Raw genomic sequence first — 20674 nt, 5'->3', positions numbered from 1 at the left:
AACTATACACATACGTAGAGCCATATGACAGACAGGCTTCTAACCTGTTAAATATTTTGACAGTGACTAGTGTTCCGTACCTTCACCATCTCTTATCCTGGCACCAAACGGAGCTCCTTGTTTACCTCCTTCTTAATCCTGGAAGTTCACAAAGTTCCATCTTTACCTCTACAAAAGTACAGTTGTGCACACTTACAATAAATGTAGATGTTCAAGTGTATTCACTGTTGCAGTCATTACATTTGGGTAATCTGCTGGTAGGTTGCCCTCAGTCGGCCTGAATTCCAAAGTCTTGGGTCCTGCGTTGGTTGCTATCTTCTCTTCCGTGACGTCAGGTTGTCAGGGGTATAAAACTTGCAGCCGACGCCATTTTCCTTTAGTTTTTCTTGCCCCTGATGTCAGGTGCCCCAAAAAGGTAGCAATAATATGTATATATATATATATATATATATATATATATATATATATATATATATATATATATCTATAAACTTTACCTTCACCTACAAGCAAATACACCACATAGGTTGCAGAAGATAGTGAAGGAAAGATAAACGTCAGAATGACAGGGGGATGGCAGGAGGGTAACCTGGACTGCAACAGTGAATACGCTCAAACATCTACATTTATGGCAAGTGTACACAACTGTACTATGTTCTTCGTGTTTCACTGTTGCAGTCATTACATTTGGGTAGAATCCCAAAGCTATTGTTGGGAGGCTGGAGCTAAACAGCATTAGGTGCGGCTAAAAGGCCCTGCAGAACTGCAGTGGCAAAGCCTGCCCTGGACTTAGAGTAGTGAGGCAAATGGTAATGCTTTGTAAAGGTGTAAACCGAACTCCAAGTAGCAGCCTCTAGAATGACTTTGGTTGGTACTCCTCTGAGAAAGGCTGCTGAAGCAGCTGCAGCTCTGATGGAATGAGACCTAATGCCCTTGGGCACAGGTTTACCATGGTGTAAGTAGCAGAAACAGATGCAGTGGCTTATCCACTTTGAAACTGTCTGCTTTGAAATCGCCTTTCCTTCTGATCCTGCAGCATATGCCACTAGTAATTGCTCAGTTTTTCTTAGAGCTTTAGTCCTGCTCAAGTAGAATCTTAGCTGTCTGTGTATGTCCAAGGAATGCAGAATTGTCTCCCCTTTGTTCTGAGGATTTGGATAAAAAGTTGGCAGATGAATTGTTTGGTTAAGAGCCACACTGGAAACCACCTTAGGCATAAAAGTAGGATTTGTCCTCAGAGACACCCTGTCTGGGTGAAATATGATAAAAGGCTCTAGAGCCATGAGGGCCTGTAGCTCTGAAACTCTTCTTGCTGAAGTAATTGCTAGTAGCAGAGCTGTCTTCCATGATAAGAACTTTATGTCAGCGGTAGCAGCTGGTTCAAATGGAGGCAGGGTGAGCTTTTCCAACACATAATTGAGGTCCCATGCAGGTAGTGGTGATCTTCTAGGAGGCCTTACATTTTTGGCTCCTCTACGATACTGCTTTAGTAAAGGATGAGAAAAGATTGGTGGCTCTGTATTGTAATGAGCCAAAATGTCAGAGGCATGGATTTTAATTGATGAGAAAGACAGGCCTTTGTCAAGCATCTCAGTTAAGTATTGTAATATCTGAGGAATATGTGGTTTTGCTGTATCAGTTCCTTGTGCTTGATTCCAAGCACAGAATTTCTTCCATTTGTCAGCATAAGATTTTCTAGTACTAGGCCTTCTGGCTTCCAAAATTACCTCCATCACAGCTTTACTGAGAGGTGTCGTTTGTATGATTACATGATTAGCCATGCTGTCAGGTTCAGAGTCTGTAGTTCATTGTGCAGGATATGATTGTTTTGCTGGGACAGTAGTTGTGGTCTTTGAGGCAAGGTCCAAGCTGGGTACTGAGACAAGTTCCTTAGGATTGGGTATCAGTACTGGCGGGACCAGTCCTGGGCGATAAAAATCATCTTTGGCTTCTCTTGTCTGACTTTTAGGAGGACCTTGGGTAGAAGAGGCAGAGGAGGAAAGGCGTAAACTATAGGGCGTCCACTTTCCATGATTGTCTGTGATAAGTCCTTGTGCAGAATCTTTTCAATTGATAATTTTGAGAAGAGGCAAACAGATCTATGTCTGGGATCCCCCATTTCTCTGTTATCATGCTGAAGACTTGTGGATTTAATTTCCACTCATGAGGATCCATAAGGTTTCTGCTTAAATTGTCTGCCAGTGTTTTGTTTGCCTGGCAGGAAGTGAGCTTGAAGATGTATTTGGTAGGTCAAAGCTGTGTCCCACAGTGCCATGGCTAATCTGCAAAGGGGGTAATGGTGTGTGCCCCCTTGCTTGTTTATATACCACATGACTGTGGTGTTGTCCGTCCTTATCAGTAGTTGTCCTGGATGAAGTAAGTCCTTGAAGCCGTTTAGGCCATTTTGAACAGCTAGCATCTCTTTCTGGTTGATATGTAGATGCATTTGCTTTGGTGCCCATATGCCCTGAATGCATCTTCCTGCCATGTGTGTCCCCCAGGCATAATCTGATGCGTTGGTTGTTAAGGTTTGGCTGGCTGGGGGTAGAGTGAAGGGCCATCCCATGTTTTGGTGACAGGCCCTTGCCCACCATAGAAACTCTTGTTACAGGCAGGGAAGGAGTGGAATCATTGTTTCCAGACTGTGTGAATGTTGACTTCATAAACTTTTTAGGTACCACTGAAGTTTCCTCATATGCAGTCTTGCATATGGAATTAGCAGGATGCAGGATGCCATGAAGCCCAGAGCCTGCAGAATTTGTCTTGCAGAAGACTGGGTTTTTGTTGCCATCAGTTTGAAGTAAGTAGTCAGTTGCCTTTGTTTGTCTGGCGTGAGGTAAACCATCTGGGCAGTTGTATTCAAGTTTGCATCCAGGAATGTTACCTTTTGAGAGGGTACCAGTTGTGATTTCTTTTCGTTTATTGTGTACCCTAGGCATGTTAGAAGCATTTTCACAAACGCCAGGTGTCGAAGAAGAGTGTCCTTGTTCTCTTCTTGAATGAGACAGTCGTCCAAGTAAGGATGTATTTGTATACTTCTTTGTCTGCAAAATGCAAATACTGCAAAATGCAAATACTGGTGCCAGGCACTTTGTAAAGACCCTGGGTGCAGTAGATAAGCCAAAGGGCAGTGCAGAGAAATGGTAAGGCATTAAGCCAGCCTTGAATCTGAGGTATCTTCTGCACAACTGTCTTACTGGGACATGCAGGTATGTCTCTTTTAGGTCTAAAGTCACCAGCCAAGCTTTCTTGCCCAGCATGGGCAGAAACTGCTGCAAAGTCAGCATTTTGAATTTTGGAACGTCCAGGTATGTGTTCAAAATTGATAAATCCAGTATTGGCCACCAGGCCTTGTCCTTTCTGGGGACCAGGAACAGTCTTGAGTAAAAACCTTGTCCTTTTTCCAGTTCTGGTACAGTCTGAATGGCCCCCATATCCATGAGGGACGTAACCTGTTTCTGTGCCTCTGCCCATTGATTTTTTGGCAGATCTGGCCAACCATTTGCCATTGGCCGAGTGTGGAAATGGAATCTGTATCCCTGTGATACGATGTTTAGTACCCACTTGTCCTGGGTTACTAACTGCCAATTTTGAGCAAAAAGTGCTAATTTTCCCCCTATGGGTGCTGCCAAAGAGAAGTGCTTGGTGTAGGCAGAGGGAAGTCATTGGGATTGCTTTTTGTAGGTTTGCGTTTTATCTCCTCCAGATTTGGTGGTGGATGCGCCCCATTGCTTTGACCTGTATGAGTCTTGCGCCTGGTATCTGGAACCCTTAGGGCATCTGGAATTGCCCCTTTGAGCTCTGTCTGACAGAGGAAAGGACCAATTTTTTGTAGGCCAGTGTCTACTGAATCTTGGTGACTGCACTTGTAAGAAGTCTTTAACAGTTTGCATAGACTTAGCTTTGTCTTTCATTTTCTTTAAAACCTCTTCTGCCTTAATACCAGGGAGTCATGTTGTAAAGGTGCATCTAGCAATTTAGCTTCAACATGATCAAGTAAATTTTGTTCCTTTAACCAGGCATGCCTCCTAACCACAGATCCAGTAACTGTGGCCCTGCAGGAGGCCTCTAAAGAATCAAAACCACATTGCAAAATATGCTTTCCAACTTGTTCAGCTGCATGCAATAATTCCTGCAATTCTTTATTTTCTGCACATTCTGAAATTAACATCATTTTTTTGTTTCAGCAATCCCATAACATGTTGTTGGTACTTAAACATATGAAATTGACAGTTTAAGGCCCTGATTGCCAATGTTGCAGATGTATAAACCTTTTTCCCCCATCTGTCCAGTGCCCTTGAATCTCTGTCAGAGGGGGTAGAATTTTTTGTTGTTGAGGCCTTAACTCCCTTTGGACCCTGTGAAATAGTTTCAGGATCTGCAGCAGGGTTTCTAAATAAAAATGTATGCGAGTCAGGGACCCTGTAATATCTGACAGGCTTACTGGGAGCCGGAGGTCAGGAGTCAGGCTTGACTCCGAAAACACATCATCCACAGTGTCTAAAACGGGGAATGGCTAAAGGCTTGTGCTGAGGGAGAAGAAGGAAATCCCTGAGCCTCTTTTTTGATTCTGAGAAGTCTTGACTCTCCCAGTGAAAATGCTCCCTCAAAGTATGCAAGGTTTCTCCAAATGAATAATCCTCAGGAGGAGATGCAGATGGAATAGACTCCTCAGCATCAGAATCCTCATAGGGAGGTAAAGATAATTCCTGATCAGAAGAAGAATCAGAATAGAAACCTGATCTGAAGATTCATAATCAGTGTCTTGCCTAGGCCTCTTATCTGGAGGGGGATGGGTACCCCTGATCAAGGTAATAAGGTCTTCAGCCATTTTGATCATCTGTTTGTTAGGCATAGAGGCCTGTGCACATGACTCAGGCATCAGTTTTTTAGTTTTAGAAATTGCTTTTGTCTTTGATTTTGCAGCTGTCATCGGTTGATATACAAATGTTGAGGTCTGAATACACCCTCAGAAGCCGGTACCTGCTCAGCGGCTCTGGACCCATCCAAGGGAGATACATCCGTCAGTCCAATACCTTGAGAATCTTGTGGCATGCCAGACTCCACATGGGTGTCGGTAGAGGCCTGCGACTCGAAGGTAGCGGGTATCAAAGGCTGCGAAGGAGCCTCACTGAGTACCAGCGAACCGGTGACTGGCTTAGGAGAAGCTTCGTCATCAGCTTTGGATCTCGACTGCCTTTCTCTGTCCTTTTCTTTGCGTTTATGTACTCCGGCAGTCGGACTGCTATCAGACAACATTTCTGGGTAGTTAAATCAGTTTCCAAAATACTTTGATGCAAAAATATACCGATGCTTAATAGTGTGTTGGTTAAATCTAGCACAAAACCGACAGCCAGGCACGTTGTGATCAGGGCCTAGGCAAGGAATGCAGTATAAATGGAAATCCTTATGAGGTATTTGCTTCCCACAAGTAATACAATTATTAACTTTTTCTGACATCGGTAAAAAGCAAGAAAAAAGTTACCCCAGTGGGGTACATAGCTTTAGTGAAGATTTCGGTTCTGAAACTCAAACTTGAATATTTCAGTAGTCGGCCGACCGGCACTTGCGAAATGCTTCTGCTTCGGGCACCGTGCGACAAGAAAGACTAAAGAAAATGGCATCGGCTGCATGTTTTATACCTCCGACGACCTGACGTCATGGAAGAGAAGACAGCAACTGACGCAGGACCCAAGACTTTGGAATTCAGGCCGACTGAGGGCAATCTGCCAGCAGATTACCCAAATGTAATGGCTGCAACAGTGAAACACGAAGAACATCATATACTGGTGGTGATTTGTGTCTTCCTTCCATTCCACCAATCTTTTTGATGGTCATCTACCTGAAAAGCATATCAACAAAATGACCATTAAATACCCTAAAGTCCTATGCGGTGAGACAGCAACCATACATTTCCCAACAGCTGTTACCAAACTCATCATCCACTCTTAGCAGCATCCTGTACATGATTATGGGCAGTTTGGAAAATGATCTCACACTGACTAATATACTGAAAGAGGTTCCATAGTCCTGGTATGATGCACTGCACATCCAAAGACCTGCTATCACTATGCCACTGAGAAGGACCTGGATGTCTACTTGCAAACACCACAACAGTTACCCACCACAATACTACCCCTAGACAAGCCTCTGTGCTGCTGGTGATGAGTAACTTTAATATGCTGTGTCAGCCCTTGGGCGTGTCGTGATTTGCAACAAACACTTGTACATAAAATTGCTCAGGCAGATCAAATATCTCACTGAGCATGGTAGCACTATTCCTGTTATACTAATTACTCTAGATTAATGTGCACTTACTGTTTCATGCTGCTCAGTATAGAGTATGTGGCTAATATTTTGTATTTTGGCATGAAATAAGTCAAGCTTTTTAAAGTATCTCACCACATTTCCTAAATCAGTACACTTGTGAAAAGAAGAACGTCTTAATGACAATGTGCATATGTTTAACTGCATACACCCTCAGTAACAGATGCTGTAAGACAGTTTTCATTATTTAGGCATAACAATGTTTCAACTTTTAACACAATGCACCTTGAGCTGTAAAGATAATGTAGGATAAAACGCGTCATAAGTTATGCGTTAATTATTAGCTAGACACAGAGAATCTCAAAAGCTGTTAAGTAAGCAGCCATGATATTCCTTAGCATCAGCACAACTAAAATTAAACTGATTGCATATTTTTGTTTTATCATTTTGAGTTCAGCACAAAACCCTACGGCCCTCGAAGTTGTACTTTATAATAGCATATCATCACATATTAGGTAAAGAAGGCACCTGGCATCAACTTATGCATCACACAGTAACTCTATGCATGACAACATCTTATAAAAAAAGCACAGGATGCATACCTCTCAACCTCTTCGAACAAGAAATCTGGACAAACCCATAAACAATGGGGCCAAAGGCCCCAAAATAGGGACACTTTTAAAATATTGCTCTTACAAACTTAGAAAGTTGACATAATACAATGTTTTACATCAGCATGAATTTTCCGAAGGGTATGAAGTCTGAAAATCAAATATCGGTCATTATTTTCTGACTTCAATCCTCAATTTTTCATTTTGACATTTTGCAAAAATCTGTACAATTAAGAGGTATGACAGGATGTTATGTATATAATGGAAAAGTTTTCATGATGTTAGCTGGTTAGTGTGTATCTGGGTACAACGATGATACTGAAGAACAACACAACATAAGGTACACAATGCACAAGTTAGATAACAGTCATTTACAAACTACATGACTAAAGCAGAACATTTAATTTCTGATACAGTCCTGCAATGGTTGTCTGCAAGAAAATGGTTAAAACTATGTTTGAAAATCTTTTTAAAGTTAATCCATCGTAACAGATATCTAGTACTTATGTGTGGAAAAAATAAGGCCGTTCAGTTATTGTTAATGTTCACACATGGATCATGGCACATGCTAGCTTAAGTGCCACAATGCATTCCCTCCCCCATCTTTTCTTACATATCGGGGAATTGTTTAATAAAAAAAACTTTGCATGCTTGCATTAATCCATAGCCTAAATAAATGTACTGCATGCCCTGGTGACTTCAGAGTAGTAGTAGTGAGGGGATACACTTACAGACATTAATGGACATGCTCCTGTCTACATTTGGTGGTATGTCAATTAAAGTCTGCGGACACATCCTCAAGCTATCCCTACTATGGTGTTATTGAGAGTAAAGCTCAATGAAAGACTTGGTGATGTCAGCATAATAAAAACAATACTTTGCAAAGGATTTTTGTATCACCTATACTTAGAGCAAGAGAAACAAAATACTTTGCTGTGGATGCAGTGTACTATGCTGTAAAAGGGAAGACAGAGAATCATCACCAATACACTTTACAAATCAGTAACTCTGAGCTAAGCCATACTGATGCAATGATACCAGAAAAGCATCTTCTACAAGACAAGCTTCAGTTCTACTGAAGTAGCTGTTCAAAAGGTAGATATGACAGCATATCAGCCAGAGGTCAAGTCATGCAGAGGAGATGAGAAACTTCGCTGGACAAATCAGATTACTGACCACCTTCAAATTTGTTTCATCAGCCTTTGCTGAGACACAGCTTGCATTCCATCTAACCATGCAAGGGCAAAGGGACAGATACATAAGCCTTGATGGTGGAATAACTGAGGCATAGATTAAAAACATTCTTTTTTTTGGACAAAGCCATACTGACTATTTAGCCTTGGTCATCCTCATATAATCCAGTCATTCCTGTTTTCTTAAGTGCCACAGCATTCCACAACAAACTACTGAAAGGGGTCCCTTTTACAATAGAGAATACCTTATTAGTAGGCACAGATTATTTTTGGGTAGTTGGTAGTAAGACATAACTGCCAACTTGCTATTACAAATGGCTGCTGATGAGTTATCTGTATCTTGTATATCTAGCCTTTAAGTATCTGAATCAGAGAGTACATTGAGCACTTTACTGGTCTTCACTAGGGCTACACAGGATGCCTCATCACATACATCTGTGGAATACTTCTGCACCATGCTGCCCTGGAAAACCATAATTCCCATCCCTATAAAAAGTCATTCCTAGTATGGTAGTCTCCGTGTATCCCATTCCCTTCTTCTCTGACATGGGTGAACTAGTATTAGAAGATTACTCCCATCTCGCCTTCTAGCTCCTACCAACCTTAAGCCCATTACTCCAACCATGGTCACTGGAACCAAAGTCAAGAGTACAACCCTCTGCAATATGAAGTAAGTTTGGCACACCACTGGAATGACAGACTGGCAGGAGGAGGAGGGCACCTCTGGGTCCCAATGGAAAATTGTTTCCACTTGACCTCAAAGGAGGCACTAGCTAAAGTCCCTGACATACCATCCATGAGGTGTAGCAGCTAAACTGGACTGCTGAAAGAAACAAGCCCAAAGGTGGAAGAGTCAAAGTCTAGCACATAAACTGGAAGCATCCCTACAGGGGTAAAGCTCCGTAAGTCCCAAGGCAAAACAAAGGAATCCTCAGCTCTGTATAGCTGGTTTGTCAGTGTCAGTGGTGTAACGGGTAACATGCTGACATATGGTGCTAGAAGACCAGGAGGCTATGGGTTCTACTCCCACTCCAGGATATTAGATTGCTAACACTGCAGTGTATCCTAAGGGAATGCTGCACTCCTGATCATGCTCTCCTTCAGATGAGATGTTAAAGCTCCCATCTGCTTGAGTTGTTGGTAGCTCAGATGGATATAAAAAGATTCCATGGTTCCAATCAAAACAACAGTAGGGAAAGATCCCAATTGCCCTAGCCAAATTTTCCTTAATAGTCTAAATACTACCACAAGTTTCCCCAAAAAGAAACCCATTAATCTAGTTGAACTAACCCAAACAACTGATAAATAAATAATAAATAAAAAAAAATTGTACTTACCTTCACTCCACAGCACTACACAGACTTCACTCATGCCCTTGGAACACCTGGTAGTTGAGTAATAACAGGCAAGGAGTTACTATAGCAATAACCCATGCCTGGGTGTGGGTAATGCTGGATTTACCCATGGTTGGTGTGGTTTGGTCACGAGGGCGAAGTGGCCAAACAAAGCCAACCGTGGGTAAATCCAGCATTACCCACACCCAGAAGTGGGTTATTGCTATTATACAATGACATTATTTAAGAAAAAAAATACAAGGCCATGTCAAACCCTTTCCTGTTGGACATGCTCCACTTAAAGAAATCTCAATCCCTCAGAGCCACACGCTCCAGGGATCTAAACCTTGTCATCACAATGAACAAAACATGCTGGAGGGATAGGTTCCTGACCCAGAGACTCCCCATACTCTGGAATAGATTGCCCATACATGTCAAGCAGAGCGCCTCATTGGCCCTCTTCAAAAGGAACCTTGATGATTGGATGGAAGATAGGAAATTCACCCAGAGGATCATGTCAGTCGCCCTGCTAGACAGGGGTCCATAGAAGTAAATATTGTGGGAAGAAATATCCAGGGAATTGTTATGGCTAGGCTTGCATAGGCCCTAGGGCCGATAGCCTAGTACCAACCTATGAACTTAGGGAGAGAGCGGCAAGTAATGGGACACTGGAATGGTGGGTCCTGACCCAGTACCCTACCCAAGGCCCCATTTGACCATGATCTAGCTCTGCACACATGAACAATAGCTTGGTAATTGGCCTTCTGTTCAGGAAGGTGATGGGGAGGAACAAAACCTCATAAGTTTTTAATCATGTATTAAATTTCTTGTTAAGTCAAGTATGTTTTTGAAAAGTGAATCTCTCCATTTACTGGTATAACCAATAAGTTAAAATGTAAAAGCAGCACATGAAAAATTTCACAGCTAAGTAATATGATTTTTAATTCTACTGTAACCACTCAAGGTTCAAAGTTAACATACAAGAAAATGTAATCAGTGATCAAGAAATAATGGGAAGATGAACTAACGTGCTCAATGTCAGGAGGCACACCAGCTAATCTTATCAGAATCAGCAACAATATTTATGATTGTAGTAAGCTCATATGCACTTAACTACAGTAAAGTCCACACTACAAAAGTAGGACAAAAGCTTAAAAGGGGGGATAGACTTCACATTCAGGACAGTTTCCTCCAGATTTAAAAGAAGATTCACTCTCACGCACAAGTCATGTGTCAGATATTCAGCTGTTTATTCCAATTCCAACTTTCACAGCCAAATACTAGAAATGTAATATATTAAGTAAAATACCACAAAACGAATGATGCAAGATAACCCAGATACATTAATAACTAACCAACAGGGATGACATGTCAGGCGATTGCTTGCTAAAACACATGATTGGAAGCATGACTAAATGAAACAGTAAAATATATTTCCTGCAACTTGTCTCTGTTCAAAAATGTACCAATCAGGAATGTGGGAAGTTCACACCCCCTGCAACCAGTGAATGGAAGTCTCCTGCAAAGCTGAACAACTGGAAATATTATACAGACCTAGTCATATAAACAAATCTAAAGTATTTCAATCACCCTAACCATGCCAAAGCAGGAAGCTGTTTTGTGTGTGTGTGTGTTTGTGTGTCTACTGGTAATCTGACTAGAGAAAGACAGCAATACAAATGTGCACACAAAAAAGGGTTCAAATATGGGACCAGCTCCATGAGCAGAGGAACAGAACCATCACTGCAACCTAGAAGATCAAAGTTCAAGTACCAGACAGAGTATCTCAGCAGTAAGATGGATGGGGAGTGGAAAAAGTGGAAATCTTCCTTGCACACCTATCATGTGGAAAGGGAAGGGAAGGGATTCCCACAAGCAGAGATTAGAGACTCTATTCCCGCTGCAAGTGATTAGGGCAAGAACTGGTAGATTTATCCTGAGGTTTTCGGCATGACATCAGTGCAATTCCTGCATGGACATGAAGCTGAGAGTTGGGCGAAATAAGAAAAATTCAAAGTAGCATTGGATGATGTTTCACCTCAGCCTATTTGGTAATATGGCTACAACCATGTTATCGTTGTGTCTTTCAGCTTATCCTGGTTAGGGGACGCCACAGCGGAACTCCGGTCCGCTAATGTTTGGTAGTGGATTTTTACGTGCCGAGTTACCAGCCCTGGCACACAACCTTCAATGAAGGCATGCCCATTCATGCATGCCTCCACACAGAAGACGCTCTAGCTGAGAATCGAACGGGACAAGGTCTTGCTGTGAGGCGACAACGCTACAGCAGCACCACTGGGAAAATAAATGGGTCAGAAGGAGAACAAAGGGACTTTATGGTCTGGGCAAGAGAATGGGGGAAAAAAAGATACAATAAGGTCTACCCTGCATTTTAAATTAAATATTTTCTTTTTTAATAAAGAAAAGGTACACTTCTTTAGAACTTTATTAACTTATAAAACCAAAGAATCATAGAAATTGAAGACCTGTGTTCAAACCCAATAAGGGCCAACACAGACTCCAAAATATACACCTGAATAGTGCTACCTAACTATCAAGTGGAGTATTAAATGAGTTTACAAATCTATCTGCTTGACTAAGTGAGCAAGAAGGTTTTAAACATGTAACTGCCTGGCCATTCATCATACCAAACTAAAGCTTCAGCCAAGACTGTTTGAGGTGAAGAAGTATGGTAAACTGAACTTATTATTCTATAACAATCTCAAATGCCTTGGTCTTAATCAACTGGTTCAGGCTTTCCCAGGTCCACCACTACATCAGGAACCACACTACCGCTAACTGCCTACTAACTGACCAAAGAAATATTATTTCAAGCCCTCCACAACTGAATACGTAACCAAAGTCCTAGAGTCCTCTTGGACCTTAAGTACTTCAGATCACTCATGTTATTGTCTCAGTAAAGCTCATCTTTCCTCTGAAACAAACAAAAACTAATTTGGGCTCCAGCAATCTTCGATGGTTGCCAGTAACTCATGGAAATTTCTTGGTCTTCAGTAGTTAAGATCTAAATTTCCCCATTCAAAAATAGAAGACTCACTGGTTATAACCCCCATCTTGACTCACACAAATATTCCTGACTATCAAGTAGGTGAAACCTAAATGGAGGCAATGAAAACTCTCCAGAAATCCTCAGCTACATGCACACACACAAGCACGCGTGCGCACACACACACACACAAATACACACACACACGTGCGCACACACACATTTTTTGAAGTAACATACAGCTCCTGAAGCAGAATCATGTTTGCCTCAGGGCCTCACAAAGGGTGCTGTTCTGCTAACACAAGATGTCCTCATAAGATTAAATACCTAACTTGAGCAACTAAGACAAAGCATGTAGCTCGTCCATATCTATTTCCACCACACTTCATCTGAATCAAACCAAAACTACTTTAATTTCTGCCACTCACCAATGTTCCTTATATGACAAAGCTGTGGGTAACCAGACACACAGACGGGGTGCGTGCAATTCCTAGTTGCACTTTGTCATTTCTGCCAAACTGTCCTACCACTACTTAAGCAACCCTAAGCCAAAAACAAAAATACCATAAAGCTCTACAGCTTCTTTTCTTAAAATGTCTGCCCCACTTACTTCAGCTGCACTACCCTGTAACTCAGCTTGCCTCTGATACCAGGAATGCTGCCATCTGCTTGGAAACTTGCTTTATACTCCCCCTTATAACTTTCTACCCGAAATCCCTGTGTAATTTCCACACTATCTTAGCCCTGCCTTCTCTTCTAAGCTTCCCAAAAAAGTTACTTAAAGGGAAGTCTTAGAGTATGACAATAAACATCAGCTATTGCCAGAAGTGCAGTACAGACTTTTAGAAACTCACAGTGCCTTCACTGCCCATTTTAATGCTTCCAACAAATATACATAACAGCACTGACACAGGCTTATATTACAGGTTATCTGCTTACCAAATTTAAAAGGTCTTTGAGTCACCTAACCACCATCTCCTATGTAAATTTTCAAATTACCATATATACAGAAATGTTAATGTTCAAAACTAAAAACTCCTTTTCCGGTCCAGGCCTATATGAATTGGGGAGTTCTACAAGGCTTGACTATAGGCCCCCTCCTATTCTTTTTGTTTCAGAGTTTACTTCTGGTTGTCAAAGACTGCAAACCCAATTCTACGCTGATGACACTGTTCCATTAAGCAAAGATACACCTGCTAGGGTCATACAAAACATTCTGCAACCTGGCCTCACAAAGATTAAGGGCTTATGCTATAATAATGGGCTAATTTTCGGCAACTGTGAAACCAATGACATGCTGTCTGCTGCTTCATAAAAATAAAGGATACCTGCTTAACTCGCTGATACCAAGGACTAGCACTCAAAAATACTACTGAATTCAAATATCTCACAATCTACTTTCACCCCTTCATTGATTTTCATTTACTGTATCAAATGTTAATCTCAGAAGAGCTAAAACTAGCCTATGAGGTCACTAGCCTGCCTTTAAACAGCTTTGCTCTACCTGTTACTCTCTTTTTTAATTAAACAAGAAACATCTTTATTAAATTATCATTTATGACACAGGGAATCATACATTTATATAAATGAAAACAAACAATACTGACATATTTTTTGTTGCAAATGTTATAAATCACTTATAATCTATCCAGTCACTGTCAGTAAACATTACATAGCTCATTCAAATCCTGCCTTCTTTTAAACTTCATTCCTCGTCTGCATGTATTGTTCCCACAATTCCCATTTTTTTCTATGTAATTTGCTCCTACCCTTTTCTATAGATCCTAATTCTAGTTGTTTTAACTCTGTTACTATATTCATTACTTCTAGCACAGTCGGTTCACACTTTAATTTCTATTTTCTAGTAATTTAGCCATTATCGCTCGGCCTCAATAACAATGTAAAGTACAGAATGCAATACTCATATTTAGACCTCTAACAAAATCCTTTAGGCACTGCTGAGTCTCAGATGATAAAGCAGAATCCCTCTATGAACTATCATGATTTGTCCTGCATTCTATAAAATACAAGCTCATTTATAGCAACCACTGCCCAGTTCTTGCATCTAAGCTTAAAACTGTGGAAACAGAAAATTCTTTAAAAAATCACTTGTGAGGTATCATTACTTAGGGAATGCTTGCAGGAATCTGGATTACTGGTGAACACTGCACCGTTTCTCGAGTCCAACCATCCTACAACAACCTATTCTTATTTATTATCAACATTATCACTAGCCATATCAGATTAAAAAAAAAAAAGTCTCCTTAAGCAATATAAAAGTCTCACTGCATGGCGGCAATGCCCAGGACAGCCCCATCATCGTTATTTTTGCCTCATCCACCAACATTCTAGCCTCTTCAGCTTTACTTCTGAAACTCCTGCAGTCAAGGGCTGCTTAATCTGTAGCAGTTGCTTATTTAGTCTGTGCAGGAGTCCTCGCTGGAGGTTATACTCTACTGCACCCTCCATGTGGGAGGCCTAGCAGGAGGTTACACTCTACAGCGCCCTCCACATGGGAGGCCTAGTAGGAGGTTACACTCTGCAGCGCCCTCCACATGGGAGCCCTAGCAGGAGGTTATACTCTACAGCACCCTCCTCGTGGGAGTCTTAGCTGGAGGTTATACTCTACAGCACCCTCCACATGGGAGACCTAGCAGGAAGTTAGACTCTACAGTACCCTCCACGTGGGAGGCCTAGCAGGAGGTTACACTCTACAGCACCCTCCTCGTGGGAGTCTTAGCTGGAGGTTATACTCTACAGCACCCTCCATGTGGGAGGCCTAGCAGGAGGTTACACTCTACAGCACCCTCCTCGTGGGAGTCTTAGCTGGAGGTTATACTCTACAGCACCCTCCACGTGGGAGTCCTAGCTGGAGGTTATATTCTACAGCACGCTTCACGTGGCTTCCAGTGCTGCTAGTTGCTACCTGCCGCACTGACAAACTATATTCTGAAACCATTTACAGATTACAGGGATCTTTACGTGGGAACTCTTCCACGGGTCACTATGACTGGCACTAATGTTGCAATACTCGGCCCTAATTACGGTTTTCTATCCTGAATTTTGTTGCTGTTAACTATCGATGGAGGACCAGCATGGGATGTTTTTTTTCCCTAAAATCACCCACATTTATCTCTTCTGCTGCTACACACAGCCATTGCTTAAATGCAATATTATCTCAAGCTGCAGCCTTGTTTATATGAGCAACCACAGGCACCCTAAGGAAATCATTTAGAGTTTCCCCAACATTAACCAAGCCCTAAAGTAATTGCTTCTTCTCGTTTCCTTTACGAGTAGGTTTTTACTGCTACTTCCCATGATAGACAGTGTTTCTTACCCTTTATACGCATTAGTAGCTTAATGCATGGTGCCTCAAGAACCCAGTCGACTGACACTATTTTTACTATGTCTGTCTTAACTGCCAACAAAGATGTATAAAGTATCAGATTTTTAATCAACACTAATGGTACTGCAGAAGTCCACGGTCATTTAATCTTTGCACTTGTCAAGCCACTGGCCTCGGTTGTGGTTTAATTATAGGTTCATAGGTTGATACTAGGCTATCTGCCCTAGGGCATTTATAAGCCTAGCCAGAGTATGTTTGGCTTTCGCCACCCTTTTAGATTAGTTGACTGTGCCTCTGTATAGTAGGTCACAGAAGGTAGCCCTTTTAAGGTTTGTTTACTGTACCTCTGTCAAGCAGCGACACAGAAGAGATCCCAGGGGTAAACTTACGATCTCCCATCCATTCGTCAAGATTTCTCTTGAAGAGGGTCAGTGAGGGGCTCTGCCTGACATGGATTGGGATTTTGTTCCAGAGTGAGGGGAGACTCTGGGATATGAATCTGTCTCTCCAGCATGTCCTATTTATTTCTGTGCTGAGGTTCAGGTCCCTGGAGTGTGCAGCTCTAAGGGATTTAGATTTCCTGAGGTTAAGCATGTCCATTAATTCTGGGTTGGACATGGCTTTATACGTCAGACACAGATCGCCTCTGAGTAGGCGGTACGCAACTGAGTAGAGCTGGAGTTTCTTTAGCCAAACTGCATAGGGCATCTGTTTGAGCCCCTTGATCCTCTTGGTGAGATACTTTTGGGGTCTTTCCAGTTGCTGAAGGTGTCGGGTAAGGTACATCCCAAATGGGGCATTGTACTCAATTATGGGCCTGATAAGTGATGAGTAGAGGGGCACAATGACATCTCTTGATCTAGATGTGAACCCTTTCATGATAAGGTGGGCTATATAGAAGGTCTTTCTAACCACTTTGGCAATGTGATTGTCAAAGGAGAGATTCCTATCTACTTGGGTCCCCAAGTCCCTAATTACTTCTTCCATACTTAATGGATTACCACCTATGTGGTAATTTATGGGCACTTTGTTTTTTCCAAAGGGGATGACTATGCACTTTTTGGCATTTAGCTTTAGGCCATGGCTCTGGCACCAGTTATCCGTCTCTGTGAGACCCTTTTGGAGGATGCCTGTGTCAGTCAGAGAGTCGATTATAGCACCCAGTTTGCAGTCATCTGCGAACTTGGTCAGCCATAGTCCACCTATGTTAGCCTGTACCTCAGAGAAATATATACTGAACAAGAGAGGTCCCAGGACTGAACCTTCTGGGACACCACTTGTAACTGGTTTAGAGTCTGACATGGCACCTGCTATTCTGACCATGTGGGTTCTATCCCTCCTGAACAAGTTTGCAACCCATCTTGTGACATAGGGGTTGATATTTAAGCTGGTGAGCTTATTTATGATGCCAGAGTAGGGTATTGTGTCAAAGGTCTTTGCGAGGTCCAGGTAGGCTGTGTGGACTACCTTCCCTTCATCTATGGCTTTGGTAACTGTTTCAAAGAAGTCGACCAGGTTCAAGAGGCAAGATCTGCCCTTAACAAAGCCGAATTGGGTAGGACCCAGTGTCTGGAGGTTCCCAATGTCTTTGTTTATGATTTCCATGATGATACATTCCAGATCTTTGCAGACCAGGCTAGTCAGGCTTATAGGGCGATAGTTTCCAGGGTCTGTTGTGGCACCACCTTTGTGGAGTGGGACCACTGTTGCTGTACGCCATTCCTTGGGAACATATCCTGTAGTAAGGCTGAGATTGAACAGTGACTTTATATGAGGGTTTAGTTCTTCTTGGAGCTCGTGTAAGATGCATCCCGGGACACCATCTGGTCCCATTGATGCTGTGTTTTTATCTTTGGAGAGAGCAGCTCTCACCTGTGCATCTGTGATCTCAGGAAGGCTACAGTCTGTTGGGATAGACATTTGCTCTTTTGGGGGGGAGTTTGCACTGAACCTTTCTGTCAGGATGTTGGCAATGTCTGTGGGTTCAGTGAATTTTTTGTCATTTTGCACCAACTCAGAGCATATCTGGGAGTTGCCTCCCAGGTTTCTGACATAACTAAAGGAGGCCTTGTGATTATCTTTAGTGTCTTATGCAATTTTTCTTTCACAGCTGACCTTAGAAGATTTTATGAGGGATCGTTGTTTCTTGCTAGTACTGATCAGTGACGCCTTCCCTTTTTGGGATTTTGCTCTGTCATGTAGTAGCTTTCTCCTTCTGTTGTATAGCTTATTTATGGCCGGAGTCCACCAGACAGGTCTCCTGACTTTGGAGGAGTGAGTCTTGGTTTTATTTGGGATAGCATGCTCCATGCATTCCTGCAGGTGTCCATAGAATGCTTTTGTAAAGGATTCTGCATTTTGGGCCGTATTGTCCACTGGCCCAAGCGGCTTTGAAAGATTCCACCTCAGTTTTGAGAAGTGTGAAGTTTGCTTTTGAGAAGTTCTTCACCGTGGTTTCCTTGGCTAGGGGTGGGGACAGAATATGGACGTCCAGTGAGATTTGTTTATGGTCTGATCTTACCAATGAGGGGTATACCTCTGGTGTGGAACATAGAGACCCCATGTTGGTGATGACCAGATCCAGTATGTTTTCCCCTCTTGTGGGAGTGGTGACCAGTTGTTCCATAGCATTTGAGTTTATAAATTCTAGGAACCGTTGGGCGAGGGTGTTTGGACTTGAGTAGTTTTCCCATTCGATGTTTGGGTAGTTGAAGTCACCCAATATAACAGTGCTTGTAGAGACCTTCATATTCACCAGTGTTCTCAGGAAAGCCGAGTGAGGTTCCTGTGTTTGGGGGGGTGGTCTGTAGCAGGCTACAAACTGAAAGGCAGTTTTGCCCACTGTTAGTTGCACATGGATGGTCTCCAAAGCTTCGTGCAGTGCCACTAGCCTGGAGGTGTGGGTATCAGATAAATATGGATACTCCCCCTCCTTTTGTGGTTCGGTCTGAGTTTTGGGGCCGGAAAGCATGGTATGAAGTATAGCCTGGTAGTGCTGGGGTGCTCTCGGGAGCCTTGAACCAGGTTTCTGTTACTGCACAGATATCGATATTCTCCATACTGAGGAGAGTCTCGAGTGCGTGCATCTTGAGGTTTAGACTTCTGGCGTTGAGCAGCATTACCCTTAGTTTTTTTTTCTTTGTGTTGTCTATGGGGTGGGTTTGTCTTTTGAGCCTTGCCTAAAAAAGGCACTATGGGGGAGGCAAGAGCCTTAGCCAGTATTCGAAAACCCAGGGGTGACCAGTGCAAGCGTCCCTAGCGAAGCAACGTGGCTTGTCGAGCATGTCATCCCAAGCTGACAGACACTGGATCCCCTTTGAATGACACCAATACTTTAGCCATTTGTTAAAATTGATGATTTTGTCTTTATACTGTGGCATCATTCTTGGTGAGGGTAAGATGCTACTCAAGGACAGGGTCATACCAGCCTGGGCTACATGATCAAAGAGCTCCTGTACGTCTTTTTTCATGTAGTCCAGGGAGGTACATCTCAGGTCATTCACACCAGCATGGCCAATGACGGAGTCATACTTGTACTTGCTTTGGAGTGACCCGAGTGCTTGTGTTATGTGGCGGATCCTGGCACCCGACAGGCAGCTAACAGTGACCTTCCCCTTGTTCAGCCTAGTGAATGGGACTCACTGCCTTTGAACCAGTTCACATACCTGGTTATGTAACAAATAAGAGACTGGTCTGCTAAGTGGTATAAATGACATCCCAGTGAAAGAATCAAACTACCTGCAATCACCACAGTTTAAGTCAGTAATCTCATATGTATGGCTATGAGTGAGTGTGTTGGGGGGTTAATGTTAAGTGCACCACTAAAGCTCACCAACAGATGTGAACCTTCACAAGAATCTCATCAGCAGCAAGACAATGCATAGAGCAGTGATTCACAGGATGATGTTTTCTAATCACAGGATTTAGGATTCCTCAGTTTTGAAATGTAACGGGGAAAAAATGACAGTCACAATCAGAGGCTAAAAGTCATAATGGCAGCATTCCCACAAAGACATTAAAAAAGGCAGAAAATGGCCTAATATAGATGCTGACAAAACTTTACTTTAATAAAAATATCACTTTAAAGTGTTTAGGGTTTATCCTGGTCTTGGGAACAAACATACCTCTCCCCAATAAACACACATACAATTGTGTATAGTTAATTTTGTCAAAAAATCCTTTTGCCCTTAATCAAGGTTTTCTTCCCCATGATCACACTCAGTCTCACCATTGTTTTAGCTATGGATAGTGAATACAGAAAATCTGTTTTTAAAATCAGTCACTTGCTCCCTACCAAGATTCCTGACGCTGCCTTAAAGTGACGGCAGAAGTAAAATTTGTCAAGAGTAATATCATCAGAAACAAAGCTGTGAGTTAACCTGTTCCAGATATGCTGTAGTGAGCCACACAACAATCAAAATTACAAGTAAGCAATGCCACTTTAGATAAGCGATCAAGTTCAAGGAAGAGGCAGAGAAAGTATACGTTACATCTGAGAGACATTGACAGGAGGTTGGCTGACATGGTCATTTTTAATAATATTTAGGAGTGAATACCCACTTTATGAAAATACCAAAATGCCTAGTAGAGTGCATACCTGTGCATAGTGAGCACGGACTGCCCCATTTGTCTTCTTCAGCCACAGCTAAGTCTACTAATGGTGGTCACTGAAAAAAGAAAAATATCACTGTCTCTCAAATGTGCAGTAATCTTGGAGGCATCATTAACAAGATAGTTTGGGGCTGCTATTATTCAAGCACATAAAGTATTCTTTCTTGATTTTTTTTATGATGTGCTGATGCCTTGGTAGTGCAGCTGGTCAAAAGATGGACTTTCATCACTGAAGCCAGTACAGTTTGTGGAAAATAAAACTATTTTCAAGCACACACAGCATCGCAGACTGTAGAATCAATCCA

At 42.3% G+C, this 20674-nt stretch overlaps 1 protein-coding gene across 1 annotated transcript in view; it reads right to left on the bottom strand.

Annotated features, from left to right (window-relative positions):
• The window catches only part of TM7SF3 (transmembrane 7 superfamily member 3), a 559640-nt gene that overhangs the window by 370854 nt on the left and 168112 nt on the right, over positions 1 to 20674 (bottom strand). The gene's annotated exons all lie outside the window — the stretch shown is intronic.

The sequence above is a fragment of the Protopterus annectens genome, chromosome 11.part0 (assembly GCF_019279795.1).
Source record: "Protopterus annectens isolate FY-2018-M chromosome 11.part0, PAN1.0, whole genome shotgun sequence".
Taxonomy (NCBI): Eukaryota; Metazoa; Chordata; order Ceratodontiformes; family Protopteridae; genus Protopterus; species Protopterus annectens.
Note: the sequence above shows the minus strand (reverse complement) of the source record. Positions and strands in the feature narration are given on the sequence as shown.